The sequence below is a fragment of the Rhopilema esculentum genome, chromosome 4, assembly GCF_057945365.1.
Source record: "Rhopilema esculentum isolate cy_ngs chromosome 4, ASM5794536v1, whole genome shotgun sequence".
In the NCBI taxonomy this organism is placed as follows: Eukaryota; Metazoa; Cnidaria; class Scyphozoa; order Rhizostomeae; family Rhizostomatidae; genus Rhopilema; species Rhopilema esculentum.
The window spans coordinates 4,922,197-4,938,041 of record NC_142818.1 but is presented as its reverse complement, the minus strand read 5'-3'; the positions used below and the strand labels follow the sequence as shown (position 1 = coordinate 4,938,041).

At 36.8% G+C, this 15,845-nt stretch overlaps 1 long non-coding RNA gene across 1 annotated transcript in view; it reads left to right on the top strand.

Annotated features, from left to right (window-relative positions):
• Positions 1-15,845, top strand: part of LOC135691185 (uncharacterized) — a 110,120-nt gene that overhangs the window by 16,740 nt on the left and 77,535 nt on the right. Inside the window, exons 2-3 of the long non-coding RNA XR_016145290.1 lie at positions 3,965-4,020; positions 10,753-10,873. This is a non-coding gene — a long non-coding RNA (uncharacterized LOC135691185). The remainder of the gene's footprint in view (positions 1-3,964; positions 4,021-10,752; positions 10,874-15,845) is intronic.

The window sequence follows — 15,845 nt, the reverse complement described above, 5'->3', positions numbered from 1 at the left end:
CAATAAACAAGGTACTTTTTCAAGGAGCTGTATCTTGAATATAAGGCTTTGCCACATGGGGGTAGTGAAATAGTGCAAGCACAGTTTTTCTTCAGCTTTCGAATGGTATAAGTGGTTTCTTTTAAAAACGTTTTTCTAGAGGTGCAAAAACTTCTTAAAGGTTTTTCCTCAAGATAGTAGCGTCCCAAACAAATGAATTGGTGAATGAACAGCGCCCAGAAATAATGTTTTATCACAATGTAGGAAAAAAGCTATAATTGCCAATATCATTAGGTGCACAAAAACTGCTGCTTTCAACATATGCAAAAAGTTTAACATATCGTGAAGCACAAATAATCTGTGACAGTCAAAAGCAACATGAGCTCTCGCGATATCAACGGCCGAACATACCGCCCGAACCGACTTGCATCAAAACTGGTTTGCGTCATAACCCAAAATTGTATCAAATGTTCACAAAAGGAACTTTCAATAGCTATCAGTAAATAATGCAACAAAAATGATAAGGTTTTGTAAATATACCCTCATAGTGATCGATTTCAGCAAGACTGGCAGCGGTAAATAAATAGTGTGGCTTAATGGCCCTGCACTCAATGATATGTCTGCTTTACAAGAAAGTTTAAGATTATCTAAAATGTTACCATATGTCGTGCATATTTTATAATGGATCCGTTGCATCTCCGTGCAAATATATTTCCCAACTGAGAGTAAACACATTGTATTTATCTTTTTTGTAAAAATATGTGTGTAAAGAGCGTGTTTGTAAAAAATTAATGTGTTTTATTGGCCCATTTGAACTGTGTCAAAGTCACCTGACTTTGCTTTTCTTCGCTCATTTGCCATCAGTTGACTTGCGTAAGACTTTTAGCGCAAAGATTTCTTAGTGTAACAAAATGCGATAGCAGTTGAAAAGTGCAGAAACTTTGCAACATTTCAATGTCTTTGCTCAAGTTAAAGTGTACCTAGTTATCGCCAGCCTAAATTTGTTTCTGTATTTCCTTATCGCCAGCTTAAAAAGACCTTAGCACCCTGTGATTTTTAGCGCATGTGCAATACAATTTTCCCCCATGCTTACAATCTGCCGCTTTCTTTTTGATCATTAAAACGAGCGCCAAACTGTGATTTCACAGTGAAAAATGCGGACTACTTTACTATTGTGAAATAAGGCTACAGCGCAATCCCAGAGGTGGTCAGTATTTTAGATAAAGAGCTCGCAACATAATTCAATTCATTCACAAAACAATTCAGCCCATCAAATTCTTTGTCATCAGATCTTTGCTTCAAAAAGTTTTGATACTAACGAGAACCTCGTTACGGTTGGCAAATAATATCTTCTCTCACTGATGTATAAATTGCGAGCGTATCTCCTTCTTCTCTTTTCGCGTAGTTTGAAGGCATGATCTTTACCCCCATCTTGTTTGTACCGCAAACATCACGCGCCAGCCCAAAAAGGATTGGCTGGAACGGAGCTAGGGGGCTTGCCCCTAAATTGTTTTACGGCCATGCCCTTTGAAACACAAGAAAACATCCATTTCAGAAAGTATTTTCTCCTTATTCATAAACGAACAAGAACGGGTTCCCAGTCAAGAAGAACTGCTACTAATGGGTTCTTTAGTGTAAACTTTCAAAACATTTGCTAACTTGTTATTGCAAAATAGTTAGGAGGGCTATAGTCGCTGTTATGTAACATTCCCAATTAAATGTTCCTACCAGCTACCACCGAAAGGCCTATTATCGTTCAGCTGCTGCAGTCTTGAGAGGAATCTTTTAAATGCCTCTCCGATTTAAAAGACGTAAGCTGAATTGTTTTGCAACTTTTTCTGAAATCTACTGAAAGATATCACATAATGCCAAAATACATAACGGTCAGAAAGTCGTATTCTCGCAGATTTCTCATAAAACTTGGTCTTTAGGCTTTGTGTCTTTTTGAAGTGAGTCATAAAAGCCAACTAACTTGAGATGATGTCTTGAAGTTGAAGCTGTATACTGTGTCCATCTTATTTCATAACAGCATGACAATTTAATAAAGCACAATTGATTTTTCTCCGCATGCACTGAAGCTTCGAATTCTGAAGTTTCCCAGTTCTTCTTATAGTCCATTGCTCATTTATTATAGCAATTTTCTTATAAAAAACGAGTGCAATGCATAAGGCTGGGATTGGGCATTCTTTCACATTTCCTAATTTTACCTTGGGCGTTTCGATTGGTTTTTTATGCTGCACTTTTACGAAAATGCACTATTTGCAAATCCATACTTTCTACAATTACAGTTCCACAATTTTAATTTACAACTCCACAAAGTGAGTCAGATCCACGCTTATTTTAGGCCATGTATCATCGAGCCTGCTGTTCTCGCTTTACTGACATTTCAAAGATCGCTAGAGCAGAGAAAAGGAAAGCGAATAAAGGCGAAGAAAGTTGCGATGTTTTAGCCAGTCCTTCTTCTGGTTCTAATGCGAAAGAGGAATGTGATGAGATTTTGCCCAAAAAGACTGTAAGATCAGCTGCCAAAAATTGCTATGTTTTGCCAGCTATTTGTATAATTTGCAATACAGAACTACAGGCCTGTACAATAGAGAACTACAGGCCTGTACAAATAATTATAGTTGGATAATGATAAGCGACCCCTATGTATGTTTTCTTTAGTAAAAATCAATACATTTGCATTTAGGCTCCTGAATTCAGCAAGATTTAATCAGCAAAGAGCAAATAGCAGATTTGATCACATTCAGAAATAATTTGTGACGTCATATATTTTTATAGCCGCATTTTTAGAAGACTTTGAGACAGAAATGTTCTCTAGATTGGGAAAAAGTAAATTTGAAATAACTTGCATTGATCCCAATGTTTGGAATTAAAAAAGTGTTTAAATTCTTTGCATAATAGAAATGGTGTTTGATATATCAAGTTAAAAATTTATTATGACGTCATCATTTTTTATCCACCATTTTTGAAGAAAACTGCAAGTTCGATTGAATGGAAATAAATGAATTCGACATCAGCACTATCGAATACATAGGAAAAAGCCTAAAAAATGTAGACATGAGGTTTGTCCAACGAAACTTATTCTTCAAGATAGACAGAGCGTCATAGCACGTGGCCTATTAATTCTTTAAGTTGTTTGGCCTTCTTCATGTAGATTCCATTTTTTTACATAAATGGATCACCAAAAAAGCATGTTTATTCATTTTGAGGATTTGACTTTTTCACAAACACCCTTATATTGTATTGAGAAGAAAATACATTCTGGCTTGCCCAATACAATCCTCAGAATGTAATTGTGGTTTAGGTGAACGTAGCTAGACTAAATCAATGACTCAAACAACGATTTTTTTTAACGATTCAACCCCTATCACTGAAATATGAAGCATTGAGAGGCAGACGTCATTCAGACACGTAGCCTAGGGCTCCTAACAGGAGGGGGAGGGGGGCGTTGCTGATTGATGATCAAATTCTCAGAAAAAGAACAATTTCCTCAGTGATGTTTTAAATTACAATTTTTGCCGTTAAGTCAAAGGGGAGTTGATGATCGTTTGCACCCAAGCACCATTTTGTAGGTACTTAAGCTCCTGTTTATTTTGTTTTGCATACCATTCGTCTTGCTCGAAATGCTAGATTTTTAGCACAGTCTTTTCGCTATTTAGCAGGTTTATTCATGATAAAGTTAATATCATGAAAATTCATTTTATAGGAAAGTAAGCTTTTTAGCTTAAAAGTTTTGGAAAAGGTAAAAGATCTTAGCATACGGCATGATATCAAAGGAATGTAAACAAAGCTGTTCTTTTGCATGTTTGTAAATTAATGTTTTTAATCATCGTTTGATTCGGCTTACAACATTAAAAGAGAATAGCTTGTAAAGAAGAACTTTCCTGCTCTTTTTTAGACTTTCCATTACTCAGAGAAAACTAGCTTTCAATTGTTATTGTCATATTCTTGTTAATTTCATATTCATATTCTTTATTGTTAGATTCCACTGTCATGGAACAATGATACCGTGGCATATGGCATTCAGTTTTTGCCAAGGTATTTAAATCCATTCTCGTTTATTAGTTCAAGTTTCATTATAGTATGAAAGGTTTATTTAAGGGATCACTAGCTGTATGATTCTTTTGAAACATGTAGTTCTTGCACTCGGTGCCACTAGATCCCAAATGAACAACGATAATTGTCTCTTTATTGTTGTATGAGGAATCAATATTTGTTCGAAGGTCTGTTGCGTTTCAAAATTTACCATTGTATGCAAATGCGCAGTAAGAATGGATGACGTTATTTCACATTGGATAATGTTTTCTGTGGTAGGAACATTGTCCTCAAATGGTTGGTTCATCACATGGGTGGAATATTAGCCCCAAACAAGTGGTATCTAGACTTGTTTCCCAAATAATTTATGATATAACGAGCTGTGATTGCTTCTATTAATAGATAATATCCAGAATTTTTACATTTGTTTAGAAAAGGAACATCTTCTTCTTTTGATTCTTTTGTTTCAAATTGTATTTTTTTTGCCTTGCTATGACACGTTTGAATACGTGTCATAGCAAAGCAAAAATTCACCTCTTGCTTCAATTAGTTTTTAAATTAAAGCTTTTTCCAAAGGAAGATCGATCTTTATCAAAGCCTCTGCTTTAAATTAGCCTGTGTGCAGACTCGACGTCTACACGCAGGCTAGTTTAAAGCAGAGAGAGTACTGCCAAAAAATATATCAAGAATAGACATTTTAAGAAAAAAACCAGCCAAAGCCAAACATCACCTCCAAATGAAAACTGTCTAAATAAATAAAACCAAGCCCTGAATCAAAACCATAGAAAGAAGATGATTACGCTAGCTTCGTCAGGTAATAAGTCTGTTCAGTTCAGTCAAGCAGCAGTCTTCTGCATAGTAGCCTTTTTCGACTAAAGCACCTTAGAGATTGGCATCAAAGTTGATCAGCCTAGCGATGAAAGCACCCTGGAATATCAAATTCAAACAAGCTAGGGATAAACTTATTCACAGGCAGTGACAATAAAATTTTTCCAACATCACACCAGTGAGTCTTGATCATCTCATTCAAATTAAATTGTTGATATAAGTTTGCAGGTTTCGTCAAGGGTACATTAGAAAAATCTGCCATCTTGACTGACTGAAGGTCCAGCCTTTTTTCAAATCAAACAAATAAAATATATAAAGAGATATTGTTTCTTTATGATGGATAGGACAGACTGGTCAGGTTTAAATTTTTCAAGATTTTTTTTGCAATCCTATTACTTGGTTGAAATTCATTATTTGATTAACATATAAAATTCAATTTCAAGAAAACCTTAATTAAAAAGTGAATAGGTTTTTGCTCTTAAGCAAAAACTTTTTGACCTGAAGTAAGTAAAGTTTGATCCATCAATCGTTTAAAAAAGAAATATTATTTCCATAATTTCACTGCTGCTGAGATTGTTTAGAATCAGAAATAAAATCTTCAATTTCGTAGATTTTTCCCGTAGATTCCCTAGTTTTTTTTATTAGATTGTAACTGAAGTGTCTCTTTACGAAAGACGTGGTAATTAGATTAATCTCTTTCTTTGCGTAGCTGGCGCCTGTTTTAGGAGATTGGGAATGTTTTGAAGGGCATTTGTCGCATTAATAGTTGGCTAATTAAACAAAAGCGTTTGGAGTAAAATTCCATTGTTTCGTGACTTCTCATGTCTTTTTTTTGAGTTTTTACTGTCGTAAAAATTCACAGTGCTTTGTACGAAACAAAAAAGATAATTGTATTGCATTAGCCAACCATGTTGACAACACATGCAATTTAAATACTGTTAAAAGTGTAATTGAAGAAGTTTTCTATACAAATCATGTTATCAATTTTGAAAAGCAAACAAGGAGAGTATCCTTTGTCATTTTAAAACCATTTTCAGGCTCTGTACCGCCAAAAAATTGTTCACAGTATTGAAATGAATACGTTACAATATCTTACGTTATTGGCTATCTAAACAAAGATACTAATCAATATAGTATGAAATGAAAGCAATGTCCTGTAAACGATGGAATCTGATGAGTTTTACATACAATTTTTACAATTACATACAATTACAGACGGACAAGAAGATTGCAAAACCTTAAGCAAGTGACAATTCACTCTTGCAAAAACCGAAAAAGATTTCTACTAACACAACTTGATTTCTAGGGATTTTCGTAAAAAATTAAAGCATTATAGGGATGTTCAGATCAAGCAATAGGATTCATAGTGCCAAACAATATTACCGTATTACAAGTAATAACAACATTAGTTACAGTAGCAAAAATGCACGAGATTTCCATGGAGTGATCAGCTCAGCCTGACCAAAAGTATTGACCATGACCTCTTCAATCCGTATCAAGCCAGACCGCATGTTAATGCATCTTAGTGTTTTCTTTAACAACGATTTTTATAATTCCATTATCATTAAAGCTCAAACACCTGAAGTTGAGGGCAAGAACCTATTAACATGTACTCAGATAGAATTCTGCATCTTTTTGTTTTTGAAAAGGAAACCTGCTTTTTTATAACAGCACGGAATTCCTAATTTTTTTTACAGCTTTTGCTGGTAGGCTCATTGGCTGGTCGTTCACAGAATGATAACAAATATTGCTTCAGTCATATAACCGTGGATGCGGCTAGAGCTTGGTTTACACTGAATAGAAAGTGCTTTACTGCGATGCGCCGTGTTAGTGTTCAACGTTCACCTAGGAAGCCATTTGGTTGTCCTGAAGCATTCTGTTCAACTCATCTATAACTAATTTATAACGCATTTTTGCTCCAGCGAGAACAAACTAAATAGGAGGGGAGGTTAATTACGGAATATCATTTCATTGTCAAACCATTGATGAAAATGTTTTCCAAATTTTGTTTCATTTTGCCCCCAAGCCAAACACTCTCGTTATTTGACACGACAAGGCTCGAAATTTCGTCCAAGCAAATGTCGAGAGCGTTTGGCCACCTAATTTGAAGCTCTACAACGCAAACGTAATTTGTAGGTCTGAGGTCTGCCCGGCTAAGCCTTATTTGTGATTCCTTCGGATTTCTATCTTTTTTGTGATTCTATTTGTGAAATGGTGGTGCGGCCAATTTGACCTCACGTTTGATGAAAAATTGAGATTGCAAGTAATTCAAGAGCCTAAATGATATTGACTATAAAACCAATACGATTCATTAGATGTTTTTACATGCACGTGTTAATAGGATTTAACCTGGATCTACAAGTGACAGCAGAGCTATGTGAATTAAAGGCAGTGTGTACCGTTAGGCAACCGTGTTAGCAATAGGCTCTGCAGCATGTTTGAAATCGAGAAAACATTGAAGATTAGCCGATTGGCTACGTAACAATAGGGCTATTGTATAGTCTAACCAATGGGGAATTTAATTGGCCAGCGAAATGCGTCGGGACATAGTGCCTCTAAGAGTCTGTTCATATAAATCCGTTAAGAACTTTCAGCATATTATCCAACTATGCTCATGAGCTTCTATATTATTAAGCAGGAGCTAGAGAATAAGGTTATGATAAATGTTAATAAGATGTACGATTAACTTGTCACTGCCTGTCAGGGTGAACGAAAGGAAATGAAAGAAGCAGAAGATGCTTAAAAAAGTATGTCGACACGCGTAAAAGCAAGTGAATAAAGGAGGAACAAATAACGATTTCATGGGTGCAGGATAACTTTAAATGAAGGTTGTTTTTCATATATTTGGATAGAAAGATGCCAAGGAGACCCATCCTCGTCACCAGTAAATATATTTCACATTCAAAATATACGATTCACAAAACTTCGATCCAGAACTGTCTTGGCAAAACATCAAAATGAATCAGCAGGACAAACAATTATTCTTTTCAATTGAATTCAAAGAAGCTGTGTACATCATTACAACATGTATAAAGCATATTCGGGAGCATACGCCCCATGAAAAGGAGACAAGCATCATCAGGGCAATGATGCAACAGGGCAAACATCACATATCACCGGAAAGAGGCAGGTGAAGAAGTGATGACATGCCTGTGAAATCACAGATTGAAAGAAAAAGCAAGGCTATGAGAAATGGCATCCATTTTGAGGAGAAAAGTACACCCATTTCATGTATTGCGGAAATGACTGTGGTAATACGCTAGAGCTATCGGGGTCATACGAATGTAAGAAAATGAAGAGGCATTTTTTAAGAATCTTTATTTTCAAATGATTCATTATCGAATTCGATGTATAATAAAACAAAAGTGCTCTGAGATAAGAATCACCTTAAAAATTCTTAGTGTTAAATGTAAACTCGCAAGCTTTAGAGAAATTTAGATCAGTCAGGAAAAAATATCCTTTTTCCATTTAATCTGTCAGAGTAACATCGTTTGAGGTGGAAATTGCGACAGTTAATTAGATCTCTTACGGATCTTTATGTTCTTAGAAAAATGCAGCAGTTTACTTTTAAGATTACTCTCAACAAAGGTTTTATCTGTTTGGACGTTGTCCTGTTCAGGGTCAAACATACTCGGAACCTGCTCGTCGATTAGTTTCCAGACCTGAAAAGGCTTGACTTTGAATATGTCAAGGTCGCGTGGTACGGCTCGAAGATTCGATTTCGGCGATTGAATGAAAGTGAGAGATAACAAAATTGTACACAGCAGAAGACACCCTAGTAGGTTTGACGTCTGGGATGCAGGTGCAACATTGATGAATGTTTTTCTCGATCTTGGCGTTGTTTCCCGAGCGGATCTGTGACATTAAAACTAAAAAAGCGAAATAAATCGACAAAGAACAATTCTTAACTGCTACTAAATTTTACACGAGAATCTCTCTTGGAGCGATTTTTGTTCACGTGGTGTTGTCCATCACAGCTGTAAAATCGCTTCCTGAAAGAAGAAGGCTAGTGCATTTTCTAAGGTCCATTTGAAATTTTGTTGCTTTTTCACCTCATCGGTAACGTATTAGCATGAAAATCTCAGTGTAGCTTACGTTTTTTAGAAGATTATGCAACCCATAAATTTGATTGGAGTTGACCTATCTCTTAGAAGGACGGAGTGGACCTATCTCTTAGAAGGACGGAGTGGCCTATCTCTTAGAAGGACGGAGTGGCCTATCTCTTAGAAGGACGGAGTAAACCTATCTCTTAGAAGGACGGAGTGGCATATCTCTTAGAAGGACGGAGTAGACCTATCTCTTAGAAGGACGGAGTAAACCTATCTCTTAGAAGGACGGAGTAGACCTATCTCTTAGTAGGACGGAGTAGACCTATCTCTTAGAAGGACGGAGTAAACCTATCTCTTAGAAGGACGGAGTGGCATATCTCTTAGAAGGACGGAGTGGCCTATCTTTTAGAAGGACGGAGTAGACCTATCTCTTAGAAGGACGGAGTAGACCTATCTCTTAGAAGGACGGAGTAAACCTATCTCTTAGAAGGACGGAGTAGACCTATCTCTTAGAAGGACGGAGTAGACCTATCTCTTAGAAGGACGGAGTAAACCTATCTCTTAGAAGGACGGAGTGGCATATCTCTTAGAAGGACGGAGTAGACCTATCTCTTAGAAGGACGGAGTAGACCTATCTCTTAGAAGGACGGAGTAAACCTATCTCTTAGAAGGACGGAGTGGCATATCTCTTAGAAGGACGGAGTAAACCTATCTCTTAGAAGGACGGAGTAGACCTATCTCTTAGAAGGACGGAGTAGACCTATCTCTTAGAAGGACGGAGTAGACCTATCTCTTAGAAGGACGGAGTAGACCTATCTCTTAGAAGGACGGAGTGGCATATCTCTTAGAAGGACGGAGTGGCCTATCTCTTAGAAGGACGGAGTAGACCTATCTCTTAGAAGGACGGAGTAGACCTATCTCTTAGAAGGACGGAGTGGCATATCTCTTAGAAGGACGGAGTAAACCTATCTCTTAGAAGGACGGAGTAGACCTATCTCTTAGAAGGACGGAGTAGACCTATCTCTTAGAAGGACGGAGTAAACCTATCTCTTAGAAGGACGGAGTGGCATATCTCTTAGAAGGACGGAGTGGCCTATCTCTTAGAAGGACGGAGTAGACCTATCTCTTAGAAGGACGGAGTAGACCTATCTCTTAGAAGGACGGAGTAGACCTATCTCTTAGAAGGACGGAGTAGACCTATCTCTTAGAAGGACGGAGTAGACCTATCTCTTAGAAGGACGGAGTAGACCTATCTCTTAGAAGGACGGAGTAAACCTATCTCTTAGAAGGACGGAGTGGCATATCTCTTAGAAGGACGGAGTGGCCTATCTCTTAGAAGGACGGAGTAGACCTATCTCTTAGAAGGACGGAGTAGACCTATCTCTTAGAAGGACGGAGTGGCATATCTCTTAGAAGGACGGAGTGGCCTATCTTTTAGAAGGACGGAGTAGACCTATCTCTTAGAAGGACGGAGTAGACCTATCTCTTAGAAGGACGGAGTAAACCTATCTCTTAGAAGGACGGAGTAGACCTATCTCTTAGAAGGACGGAGTAGACCTATCTCTTAGAAGGACGGAGTAAACCTATCTCTTAGAAGGACGGAGTGGATAATCCTCTTCTACTCAAACCAACGGAAGTCACACGGAAGTGAACTCGGCGGCCATGATCGAGCACTGATCATTAAAAAATTTCTTTTTTTTAGTCTCTTTATAGGTCATTAGAGCTGAGTAGCAACTACTAGATATCTTTAGATTTAAGTCGAAAGTTGAAACTTGTTTTGAAATGTTAAATTTTATATATTGGTGACACTGAGATTGCAGATCCTATCCCTGTCTCATTGTTAGCTTTTCGCTTGTAGGTTAATAACGGCGAAAATCATGACAAGTAGAAAAGTATTAAGACCTTTTGGTGCCTATGGCCTCAAAGAATGATGTAAAGAATCTTCAGAAGAATTTGTTTCAGAAGAGGAAGTCAACTGGGTAAGGAACCAGCACATTTTCAGTGCTCTTTAATAGTGATCTTTAATATACGTCTGCATCTTGAATGAATCTGTAAAATTGACGTCCACTGGTTTTTTTGCGAATGACACATTTCACCTTATTATACTTTTGAAATGACGGTCAACGGAAAAATCTTGACGATGGACACCTCAAAAGACCCGTTTACAGACACCTTCCGATCATGGAACACAAAAACCTCTAAAGGTAACCAGTAAAATCGACGGACTAATTGTTTCTCTACAACAGAAAGCATTACTGTACTCACTGGCTTTGGCTATATTGAGACACCTATGTAAAGGTAACAATGTATCTATTTTTAAGGGCCTGTTAGTTGTGAGAGCTAATCTTATTGTGACATCTAAATCCTTGCCACGTGACCTAACCAATCAGACATTAAACGAAGTCATCTGGTTGTTTGAGGTTGTTTCCGGAGGCATAAAACTAGTGTTGCTCTGTGCTTGATTGTGAAAACTTTCTCATGCTCTGGTTAAATGGCTGTGTCAACTTGATTAAGAGTATCTGGGATTTTTCGGCGAAATCAATGTTAGCCGAAAGAAGAGGCAAAATATTTGGTTGGGAGACGAATCAATAATTTCATTGTCCAGGGCAATTACCCTATTAATTCGTCTGAACCAAAAAGAAAGTGCACCATGTGTACACGCGCATAAAGACTTGTTGACAAAATTAACATCTTATGGCACTTCACAGCATTTAATCAAAATCATTATAAAACAGAGTTGGGTCATATATATTCATTCTCGCTCTTCTTATGATGTCCTTTCTCTAAATCTTTTTTGTCTTGTGATTCGAGACTGGGTAAGAGCCACGAACGTTCCCATCACAGAGTAAATTATGCTATGTGAATGTTCCCACGACAGAATACATGTTCGTCATCATTTCTAACTGTCCATGTACATGAGGTGGAAAATTTTGAAAGCCAAAGGACTTTCGAACGAATGTTGATTCGTCTCTCCAACAAACTTTGCAACGTTACATTTGTTTATTGTGAGCTCTGGTAACTTGTCAGTTGAGGGGTAAGGTTTTTCACTGGACAAAAAACAAGAAAAGTTATGCCTTAAAAATGGCCACATACCAGTCAACAAGAATTTAAAAGGCCAAAATTGAATAGGGAACTTGTAATTGGGAGAAAGAAAGGTTTTGTTAAATATAATGAGAAATAAACAGGTCCTTGCTTTTAAATCGTGTCTTAGATATGGCTGTAACATGTTACGTGCAGAATTGAAGAAAATGTTGGTTGGATAATGGGAATTTTTTTGTGGTCTTTTGAATGGATAGAAAATTTGCTATGAGCAGCAAGCTGACTTCTTCTATGCCAGATATGATGCAATATAAATAATGCTAATTGCTTTTTAGGAATATCTAGTTCTTCTTGTTTAGTCGTTGCAAGGAACGTGTTGATTCAGTAGACCCACTTTAATGCTTGGTGAGTTATGTGCTTTTCTAGATAAAGGAAGGGTATTTTGGCTTGTGACCTTCACTCGCACTTTCTGTTTGTATAATTCCTTGCTTTGAAAGCTGCGATAGTGGCTCTAAAACTTTTAGTTCTCGGGAACTATGCACTCTTGAGTCCTTTGATATGAGGTTGGGTCAATCCTTAAACCGTAAAGCACTTGAATCTTTTGATGACATGTTGACTGTTCTGGTCATCGTGGCCCGTCCAGAAGCGCGATTTCCTTCCTCTTTATTTGCACTCTTATTATCGCGAACGAATCAAAATTTTAACTATCATGATAAAATTCTAAGAGTTAAAAAGTTTCTAGGTCATGATCAAACAGTAGACGAAAAATTGGAGAAGATTGCAAACAGTGCAAGTTAACGGATAATGGACATCGATGTAAAGGAGCAGCATTCAGTACAGTTCAGTTTAGTTCATTCAATTTAAAATTCCATCTAATACACTAGCTCTACATATCTAATTGCATACAGAATTAAAATTAAATAAAACATAGAACATCAAATGTAGGCAGACTGAATATGTAAGTATGAAGGGCTATAAAGTGATAAAGGGATTTTCTTAAATCCGCATTTACACGAGCAAATTTTCTTTGGCAATTTTCCTTGACAAGTTCCTTTGCCCGTGTAGATTATAAACAAGTTTTGTTTGACAGTTTCTCTTTGACAATATCTATTTGCGTTATGGAGTTAATAGGTTAGCTACGGTTTTCTGACGGAGCTCGTTTTTCGCTCCAAATTTTCTTGCAAAAATGGCTTCAAATTTTCTAGGAAAGACATCAGTCAATATGTTCTGTCTTTGTATTCCAAAGACTTTCGCGGCTTTGCAGAGCTTCCAATACAATGACGTTTCTTGATCGATCCAGATTAATCTCGTGGCGGCCATGTCAGCTAAGAACAACAATTACTTGCGCAAAAAAAGGATCTAGAATTGAGTCAAATTTATCAGCTTTATTTGTCAAGTCATCTACACGGGCAAGTTTTGCATATGTGCATTTGCTAAAAACTGGCACGCCAGCTTTTGAAAAAATACACTTCCTCAATCTACCCCAATCTACACAAGCACAATAAACTTCTCAAAGGAAATTTGTCAAGGAAAACTTGCTCGTGTAAATGCGGATTTCAATAGGCAACCTAGTCGAGGAGGAAACACCCCCTCTCTAAAGAAAAACTGACTTATTCAAATGGAAAGACGCATCAAAGCACAATACATACATAGAATAAAATGTAAATTACTGACTATAAGTATACTTTTGTGGAACCTATGTGGAACTAAGGATCAAACCCTCATAGTTTCTTCTCTAGTTTACCAAGGTGTTTTGAATTGGCCGGCCAATTTGTTATTCAAACGAGCAACGTATGAATTCCTCCAGCTTGATTATGTTTGGAAGTTTTATAAGATATACAAAGTAATTCTGGCTAATTATACAATACTTGCTGCAGCTATTGGTTTACAAATAATGAGAGCTTGTGCTTTCATGCATTTCTTATCATAATCACACTTCACGCACCCCTTTTGAATAAGGAATAAAGTTTTGACTAAGTCATCAAAATGCTTTTTGCAATTTAATTACATCAGACCATTTTTTTGATTTGTAACTCTTTACAGCAAGGAAAACATGGTAAATGCCGAACTAACTTGATTTGCATAGTTAGGTTAAATGTACATTTTAGAACTGCTGGAGTCTTTTGACCCTCATATTATTGGCTTACAACATGTTGAGAAACTTTGAAATAAGTTTTGCTCCGTAATTTCATTCAAGACTTAAGCTGCATCTGCATCTTTGTTTTTAATCCTATCTTCAGAAAAATTCATGAATAGTATTGGTGGCTATGACAGTAGACCGCATACGTCTCGCGAAAAAATTAGCAAAAAATTAAGGCTGTATTTCACTAATATTTAAAATTTCAGTATTTCATCTTCGTAGAAATTATTAACAAAGGATAAACGCAGCAAAGTGTAAGGGATACAGTGTTGTATTTTCGATATAAATTTATGCTTATACGTATGAACATCTATATCAGCATTAATAAAATTTCAATTCCGTGTTCTCCTAAGCCTCATCAAAATCTATTCCCATGATGTGTATGGCATCTTGTACATGTTTACTAGCCACCTCAATCCGTATTATTTTCCGCGGTTTTTGCAGGTGTCATAATTTCGCACAAAGAAAACAGACAAATCATGTCAACTAACATTTTGCTTTGGCAAGCAAAATTTTATCCGATTAACTTGGACCTTCATGATATAAATTTTAAATTTTAGAATGAATCTTCACCTAGAATAACTTCTGCAGTCCTGTCTCTTGTACGTTTTCATGCTTTATATGGCCATTCAAACTACGATACAAGCAAAAAAATATAGATGGAAGATGATCTATATGATCAAATAATAAAACACAGAATCTTATCGATGTAACTATCACCCACTGAGTATAAATTCAGAATTTATGAAGCGTTTGATGGTATCAAGAAATTAACTGCCGCTTGGTCGTCAATATGATTCCAGGAGCCAAGCGACATCTGCCTTTACCGCAGTTTCTTTCTGCTCATATGCCGGCCCTGTTTCTGACCAGGTTGAATTTCTCACGTTACGCCTGAAGGGTTTAAGTGGCTGTATTTTTACGTGCATACGGACAGACCTGTTGACAATATATTGCAACCATTCAAACGATCTGCACATTACATTTTGCTTGTTATTATGCATCACTATTTACTGCCTTAAGCAAACTGAAATATAATCTCATTATTCAACTTTGATGAAGCTATGTATACGCACGAAAAAATAGAAATGATTATTTTTTGTCCAGTTTCCCCATATTGCATGCATCCATTTGCAATTTCGAACCTTCAGCTGTGCTGAGAAGTTTAAGCTAAACCTGCATAATTTAAGAAAACACGAAAAAGCGGCAACAATATGGACCATACTTTTTCTGCTGCCAAATGTTAACTTCGTACCGTTTTAACAATTTTGATGATACAGGCTAAATCTACCTTGCCGACATGACGTGTGAATAGTTCTTTGTACCTCTGAATTGTCAAAGACACCTTAAATTTCCTTTGAGTTATTTTAGAAACTGAAATAGAGATCTCAACTCAACTACCAACTCTAAGCCAGGCAGTTGCTACTTAATTCCAATTTACGTGCTAGTTTGAAATTTCTGGTAAGCGGTTAAAGAACTTGGATTAAGATCCATAAAAAGCTGTAGAAAACTGAACACATCGCAGTAGCAGCAGTTATCCTGCTATAGCAAAGCAGAGGCTTACTGCTTCCCATCAATAAAGTTTTAGATTTTAAGTTTCCTATATACAACCCTAACGCATTAAAGATCGAAGATATAGTATATTTTGTACTCCATTCCTGCCTATTGACAATTGTCTGTATGAACTCCAGTCAGCTCAAGATTTCTCTGGAAGCTGTTTAGCCATGTTGTACTAATATCAACATTCATACCTTAGGAGCGCCATTTTTATCGGC